The 8,894-nt window shown below is 34.7% G+C and overlaps 2 long non-coding RNA genes across 2 annotated transcripts; both read right to left on the bottom strand.

Moving 5' to 3' along the window:
* Positions 1-1,409: 1,409 nt before the first annotated feature.
* On the bottom strand, positions 1,410-2,843 carry LOC122034928. Its single transcript, XR_006126828.1, has 3 exons — positions 2,744-2,843; positions 1,508-1,549; positions 1,410-1,435 (listed from the first exon to the last, which is right to left on the bottom strand). It is a non-coding gene; the product is annotated as an uncharacterized LOC122034928 (long non-coding RNA).
* A 419-nt stretch (positions 2,844-3,262) lies between these two features.
* LOC122034929 lies at positions 3,263-7,519 on the bottom strand. The gene is made up of 3 exons (XR_006126829.1): positions 7,459-7,519; positions 3,382-3,445; positions 3,263-3,305 (listed from the first exon to the last, which is right to left on the bottom strand). It is a non-coding gene; the product is annotated as an uncharacterized LOC122034929 (long non-coding RNA).
* Positions 7,520-8,894: the final 1,375 nt, after the last annotated feature.

Raw genomic sequence — 8,894 nt, 5'->3', positions numbered from 1 at the left:
GAAATTGGATTTGGGACGAAAATTGCGACAAAACAAATTCGTTGGAAATCTGCCGTCCCAAAACTTTGCGACGAAAAATTATAATTTCGTTGGAAATTTTGCAACGAAAATCATATTCGTTGCAAAATTCGTTGGAAACTTTGCAACAAAAATAAAATTCGTTGGAAAACTGCAACGAAAATAAATATTTATTGGAAATGTCAGTAGAAAAAATCTCCAACGAACCCTAAATTTGTTGCGAATTAGCAACTATAAAATGTATTCGTTGCAAACAGATTTGCGACGAATAATTATTTGTTGGAAAAGTTTCAAAATGCAATATTACCAACGAAAATGTACATTCGTTGGCAATTGCCAACGACAATGCAATTTCGTTGGAAATTTCCAACGAATCCATATTTTCGTTGGAAATTTCCAACGAATTCATATTTTCGTTGGAAGTTTCCAACGAAATTCATATTCGTTGGAAATTTCCAATGAATTCATATTTTCGTTGGAAGTTTCCAATGAAATTCATATTCGTTGGAAATTTCCAACGAATTCATATTTTCGTTGGAAATTTCCAACGAAATTCATATTCATTGGAAATTTCCAACGAAATTCATATTCGTTGGAAATTGCCAACGAAATATAAATTTGTTGGCAATTTCCAACAAAATTAATTTTCGTTGGAAGTTTCCAACGAATTCTAAATTTGTTGGAAATTTCCAACAAAATTCATAGTCGTTGAAAATTTCCAACGAATTTAGAATTCGTTGGAAATTTCCAACGAATTTATATTTTCGTTGGAAATTTCCAACGAATTTATATTTCGTTGGAAATTTCCAACGAATTTATATTTCGTTGGAAACTTCCAACGAAAATATGGATTCGTTGGAAATTTCCAACAAATTTATATTTTTTGTTGCAGTATTATGATAAAATACGATATTTCCAACGAATCTAATTTTGTTGCAAAATTTGTGCCAAAAAAAAAAAAATCCAGCCCTATATAATTTCAATATTTTTTCCTATTACAATTTTTTCAAACAGATTCAACATATATATAAGAGCACTAAACACATTAACAGATTCAACATATTCACCACTAAACACAATAACACAAATATAAATCAAAAATCAACTAACATATTAGTGTACAACAAAATAAATACAAACATCAATAATATAAACCCAAACACATGCACCATTAAAACATGTTGTTCCATATACAACCTAAACTAAGAGAATAAAACTAACAATACAACACATCATCATCCAACAATACAAACTACAACAATATACAACTACAACTAACACCCTAAACCAAACACTACAATAAAGTTACAACAAACATGTCATAGTATCCAAATTCCAATATCATACAAGAACATGAAAAAGATAGAGTTGAAGATAATCTTATGAAGATCCTTCTCAGTCCAAATCCTTCTTCTACCTACATCAAAAGATAAACAAAGAAAAAGAAAATCTTATAAACCAACACAAAAGTAAATAGGTAAAGACTTACATATTTTTACATCAATACCACCATCATCTTCACCTACCAACCCTGTTTGAAACAAAAATAACAATACTAATCAAAATACAAAAATTAAGAATTTATAAAATCGATAAAATAAAAGAAGTCAAAAATTCTAATTACAAACACTCATGCATCATCATCAACATCATCGGCGGCATCATCATTGACATCATCATCGTCATTAGCATCATCACCAATACAAGGAGGAATATAGCTTGAACCCGATCTAAATTGTTGAAATTGTTGTAAAAGAAAGGCTTGTTGTTTGCACATTTCAACCATATCTAGATCTCTTTGTGAATTTTGTTTTTGAATTTCTAAAATTTGCTGATCCCTTTGAGATATTATGCCTTTCAAATTGTCAACCTCTTCAGTTAAGCTATGAATCTGTGATGTTACTGCGGGTGGGGTAGAAGAAGATAAAGATCTTTGAGGAACATTATGGATTCTACTCATAGAACTCATACCTATTATCCTTCCCCCTTTGACTCCCCCACTGGCCTCTAACCATAAATCTAAATTATTAGTAACAGATGGCTCAGATCCCTCAATATTATCACCATCACCTGAACTTCTTTGTGATAATGATAGCTCATCATATCTCTCCTATGAAAAATTAAAACCTTAATTAGAGCAAATAGATAAGTAATAAAATCTAAGTTAAAATTAAGATTAAAGATTAAATCAAACCTTAATTATTCTAGCTCTATCTCCACTCCAAGTCTTGTCTTTTTTTTGAAAAGTGCGGACAAAAGTGTCTATAAAATCGGGCTCTTTCCCAAATCCCTAGACTAAAAATAATACAGTTAGAAATAATATAATAACATCAAATATATTAAAAATCTAATTGTAGAGTTGAAAATTTACCAATCTACGTGAATGCTCCTCAATATTTATAGATCCTCCTGCATATATTGCACGTGAGTCTCCAGAATTATAAGCTTGATTTATTTTATTCCGCAAACTCCTTTCTTTGCACTCATCAGTTTGCCAAAAATTGCAGATCCTAACTCAATTATTCGTCGTGATAAAGGGAGGCTTTTTTCCAATACTTTTGGCATGGTTTAATACATGCCGAATGTGATCACCACATTTCTTTTTGAAAATTCTTTTAACTTCCATCTCAAAATAAGGGTCCCAACTAAAGAATCGCTGAAATGAAAAAAACAATAGATTATACATGAATGTAATTGTTTTATATATAAAATAAATTAGCTATACCTTAAACTCGCACCACCAGAGTTCTTTTGTGGGTGCTGGAGTGCTTGAGTATGACATTGAGTCTCCTTTCCAAAAGTTATTCACAATTTGATTAATCTCACGAACAACAATTACTGAATTTTCAAATCTATCATAAAATTACAATAAACAACGTTAAATAATTAAGATAGTTAAAATATAATAATTTTAATACTTACGAGTCTCCAAGAGGGACTATATGCAGTCGAGCGTCGACAATATCAATGGTTGAGTGTCTGGCAGGTATCGACAACTCAAGTGGGGAAGGTGAATGGCCATGTGAAGGTCCTGCCGATGACTGGCCACATGAAGGTCCTACCGGTGACTGGCCACGTGAAGGTCCTGCCGGGGACGGTCCACGTGAGGGTCCTGCCGACGACTGGCCATGAGAAGGTTCTGCTGGCGACTGCCCACGAGAAGGTCCTGATGGCGACTGGCCATGTGAAGGTCCTGCCTGAGGGGAGGGCATAGGTACCATCCTATCAGATGGTGAATCAGTCTGGCTAATGCTTGAATGGTGTCGTCTATGGCGTGCCCGTCGAAACTGTCAACCAAAAATCAAAATTAGAATAAAAGAAATAAACAACTTAATGCTTGCTGAAGAAATATGAAAAACTTACAATATCCATAATATAAAAGTCAGAGAGCGAGAATCTGCAGTGATAATGTCTCACCTCTAATGACCTATAGAACAAAAAATAGCACACATATAACATATATAAATTTAACAATGAGATATTATGTAGGCAATTAATTAAACTATGAATTTTATAAATTTACAAATTAAAATTAAATATAAAAAAACTTATCGTACATGTTAAAAATCAAAGTTGTCGTTGTCCTCCTCGTCCTCGTCCTCGTCCTCGTCCTCGTCCTCTTCCTCGTCCTCCTCCTCCTCCTCCTCATCATCATCATCATTATCATCAACCTCATGAAATTCACTGGCATCCACATTTATCACTACTCCGCTGGGATCTCGTAATGTTGGAATAATATATTCCTTGGTCTGAAATGTATTTACAACCTCCTCTTGTTGATATGCAATGTCTTCCCAATGTTCCTCTATTTTTTTCCGTGCTTTAGTTTTACAAACAGCCCACCAATCCATTTTATCACGTTTCAAGCTAGGGTATGAAGCATAGAACACTTGAATCGCTTGTTGTGCCAAAACAAAAGGTTCATATCTCTTATATAATCTTTTATGATTTATTTCAACCAAATTATAACATGGATGCACCTTCATCCCTCTGATAGGATCAAACCAGCGACACATAAATAAGATAACTCGCATTTCTGGACCAGGGTATTCTATCTCTATAATTTCATCCAGTAGACCATAAAAATCATTGCTTACACTTCCATCATTGGATGACTGAACACATACCCCACTATTCATTGTAGTCTTCCCTTTTCCATATTCTTGAGTATGAAAATTATATCCATTTATGAAATATGTTGGCCAAGTGCGTACCATTGCTTTTGGACCCCAAGATAGATGAAATAACATTTGATGTTCGAGATGAGCTTGATTATCATAAACCTAAACTCAAATGAATATGTTATTCATTTAAAAGTTAAAATATACTATACCAATACGGTAAATTAGAATACAAGGTAAAAATTACTTACATATGATTTGAACCAATGTGCAAATTCTTGATCGCAGAAACGATCAAACTCTAGTGTTGGCATATCATAATACAAGTTTTGAAAAATCCTATCATAAAAAATTAAATTATAATAACAAAAAGTTACGATAAAAAAAATAGGAAAGATATACTAACTCGAAATATGGTGATACTTCTGGACAATTAAGTAAAACATATGTCTGGGTTGCTCGCCATTCTTGATCAGTTAAATATCTTTGCTTACATTGTCCATTCGGTCGACCAAGATAATTAAAAATTGAGAATATGTTCGTATTGGGATCAATAGGACCTTCATCATTTCTTCCAGGTCTTCGTCTTTTGGTCTGAATGTGAGGCTCAAAATAATACGATGCAAAAGTTGTTACTTCCTCCATAATGTATGCATTAACAATAGAGGCTTCAACATGTGCCTTATTTTTTACTTTTTTCTTCAAATGATATAAAAATCTGATGAAATATAACAATTTGTATTAGATGAATATATATAAAAAAGTTATAAATTTACAACACATTAATAACGAAGTATATAAGATAAAACAAAATATACCTTTCAAATGGATACATCCATCGAAAATGGACTGGTCCTCCAACTTTGGCCTCGTATGGCAAGTGAACCAAAAGATGTTCCATTGAATCAAAAAATGAAGGTGGAAAGATTCTTTCTAAATTACACAAAATAATTGGAATGTCTCTTTCTAACTTCTCCATCTGTGAATATCTCAAAACTGTTGAGGAAATATCATGAAGGAAAATGTTTAACTCCGTAATTGTACCCCATACAAAATTTGGTAAGAGTTCCTTAAAATCAATTGGAATATGTCTTTCCATAAATATATGACAATCGTGACTTTTCAAACCAATCAATTTGAATTCCTTCATATCAACGCATCTCCCAAGATTAGAGACATACCCATCAGGAAATCTCAATGATTTCAACCATTCACAAACAACACGTCTCTGTTCTTTATTCAATGTATAAATTACCTTTGGCTTTGGTCCCCTACTACTTTCATCCACATCAAGAGCGGGTCGTTTACAAATTAGTCGCATATCTTTTCTTGCATTCAAATTATCTTTTGTTTTTCCGGCAATATCCATCACTGTATTTATGAGATTATCAAAAACATTTTTCTCAATATGCATTACATCCAGATTATGATGAATTAAATTACTATACCAATAAGGTAAATCCCAAAATATACTCCGCTTAGTCCATTTATGAGTGCTTCCATATTCATATGTTGTACCATGTGGTTCTTCAATAACAGATGGAAAGCGACACACTCTATACCAAATATCTTGACCTGGCAATCTTAATGGCGGAGGTGTTCTTTCAATTCTATTCCTAGTGAACTCATCTTTATTCCTTCTGAAATTATGATTTAATGGTAAAAATTGTATATGACAATCAAAATAACTCGACTTTCTTCCATATTTCAATCTGATCGACTTTGATCTCTCCATACATATTGGACAACCTAAGATTCCCGTAGTACTCCAACCAGATAGCATTCCATAAGCTGGAAAGTCATTAATGGTCCAAAGAAGAGCAGCCTTCATAACAAACATCTGATTAGTATGGACGTCATATGTAGGAAATCCTTCATCCCATAGTTGTTTTAGCTCTGCAATCAGTGGTTGCATATAAACATCTATTAACTTCTTTGGATTTTACGGGCCAGGCACAACTAATGTTAAAAACATATATGGTGTTTTCATGCACATCCCAGGTGGAAGATTATATGGAGTTAATATAACTGGCTAACAAGAATACTGTCTTCCTGATTTACTAAATGGAGCAAAACCATCAGCACAAAGACCTAACCAAATGTTTCGAGTCTCCTTCACAAATTCAGGATATGTTCTATCAAAATTTTTCCATGCCTCTGCATCTGATGGATGACACATTAATCCCTCCTCTGTTCGATGATTTGCATGCCAAGTCATGTGTTGAGCAGTGGTCTTTGATGCATAAAGTCTTTGTAACCTAGGAGTTAATGGCAAATAAAATAACTGACTGTATGATTTACGTCGTTGTTGACTCCTTCTAGAGATCTTGTACCTATCTTGATTATAGAATCTACAAACATTTGCATCTACATCATCTCCCCAATATAGCATACAACCGTCTTTGCAAACGTCAATTCTTTCCACTGGAAGACCTAATTCTTTCGTAAGTTTTTTCATATTGTAAAAATCATTAGGCAGTATATTATCTTGGGGCAATGCCTCTTCAATAGCTTGAACAAACTTATTGAAATTATCTTCCAACAAATTAGACTCTGCCTTGATATTCAACAGTCTTGCAGTGAATGATAATTTAGTATGCTTGTCACAACCAGTCCATAAAGGTTCATCTGCAGCACTTAACACTTCCTGAAATTTAAGATATGTTTCATTATTCACAATTTCATCAACACCTGGCACTTGTACCTCTTCTAATGGTGATGCATATGTTGTAAACATTTGCTCAACTGTTGGAGGGCAGCTAGAACTGGCACCATGTGGTTCAGGAATTAAATTCGGAGCCGCTGCATCAAATATCATTCTTTGATATGGATTTAATTGATTATAATAACTTTGATCCCTAGAGACTTGTATGTTGTGTCCATAATAATCCTCATCAGATATGAATAGTTCACCATGACATGTCCAATTATAGTAATTCGGAGTAAAACCAAATCTACAAAGATGCTCTGAAACTTTATTAGATGGTAAAAATTTTCCATTATGACACTTTCTGCATGGACATCGTATCTGATTACCATCCATAAACTCAACATTACTAGATGCAAAATTTAAAAACTGTCTCAACCCAGTGATAAACTCATCAGTTAAACCCCCACGGTCAGGTAAATTTTATTATACATCCAACTTCTTTCATTCTGCATATTGCTTGTTTCAAATAAAATATAGTAATAAAAACTCCTAGAACACAAATACTAATGGTCAATATTACTTAGCTCACATACAACTGCAAATAACATATAATAGAGAAAAATAAAAACACGCAATCATTATTAAAATATCATGTGTAAAAAAATATACCTAACAAAGGTAAATAAAACCGAAAGTCTCTCCCAGTCACGTCAAATCCAAACCTGCACAAACAATAATATTAAATTTACAATAAAATAAAAAAGTCTAGAAATTATCAAATATATTCTTGGCCCTAACGGTAAGGCATTGTGTAAAATACGGCAACAAATAATAATTAATTAATAAGATTTAATAGACGAAAAACCTTAACGGAATTTTTAGGAATTTGTAGAAATTTTTTGGGATTTAATTGGAGCTCGTATGATGTATTTTAAGGGGATAAAATTATAGGCTTTGGAAAAGGTCCGTTGAAAATTCCAATTAAATTGGGAGTTGATTAATTAAATTAACCTAAAGTTAGTTTATTAAACCCTAGGTTTAATTATATAAACCTAACTTCTCCTTTCTCCTCCTTAGTTTCCCTCGCCGAACTCCCCTAAGCTCTTACCTCGCGACACCACCGACTTTTCCCTTCTCTCTCGGTTCCGGCCGCCCCACAGCCGGCTCTCCTCTTCACGCGAGCACCCCAGCCGTTGAGCCACAGCAGACGCCGGCTTCATTCTTCCTCTCACCTGAGCACTGCAGCAGCCGACGTCCTCTCCTCCTCACGCCAGCACCGGGACGCCGCGACGAGCCACAGTCGAGCCTTCTTCCCTCCTCCTCGCACGAGCACCGCACAGCCGGCGATCTCGTCTTCCCCGAGCCCTCTCCGAAGCCGTTGGATCTTCCTCTCCACACGCGAGCACCCGAGACTTCGAGCCGTGCCCTAACTGGCCAGGCAAGTATAACCTTCTAAGTAGGTATGGGGTGCAAAGGAGGGATTAGATGTAGGCGTCCCAACTAATTCCGAATGTGTCCTTGATCATCATGGAGTTTTTCCCCAGCTTTGGGTTCTTCTTCTTGAGTATCTGAGCTCCGATTTTGGTTGTTGATTTGCTTGCTTCTAGTGTTTCCAAATGTTACCAGTAGATGTTGGTGGATTAAGTCCTGATTAGAGTTGCTTTTTCCTTTCCCTATTGTTTCTGGAATTCTCGAACAGATTCTGGTAAGCTGCAGATGATGAAAATGTTGATCCTCCTTTTTGTTTTCGAAATCTCGAAATGGTTTTCTGATATATTAGGCTTCAATTGGTGATCTCCTTGTTGTGCCCGGAGTTCTGTCCATTTGGTTTTAAGGAGATGTTTCTACGTCTAGGTGATTTTCTGATCCATTGACAAGATTTATATTAGTAAGTTATTTTCTGTGATGTTACTCTTCTGCTTCAAGATGACAGCTGGGTTTGTGGACAAATTGGATGGTTGTTTATGCCTTGTTATTAGTTGTTTTGCTTCCTAAGTCATATGGAAATTACTAGTTCGATTCAGAGTAATATTGTGCAAACCTAGTTGTTGTTCCTCCATGCCCTGTGAAGTGATCGATCATGTTTGAATTTGAGGAAATTCTAG

The sequence above is a fragment of the Zingiber officinale genome, chromosome 11B (genome assembly GCF_018446385.1).
Source record: "Zingiber officinale cultivar Zhangliang chromosome 11B, Zo_v1.1, whole genome shotgun sequence".
NCBI lineage: Eukaryota > Viridiplantae > Streptophyta > Magnoliopsida > Zingiberales > Zingiberaceae > Zingiber > Zingiber officinale.
Note: the sequence above shows the minus strand (reverse complement) of the source record. Positions and strands in the feature narration are given on the sequence as shown.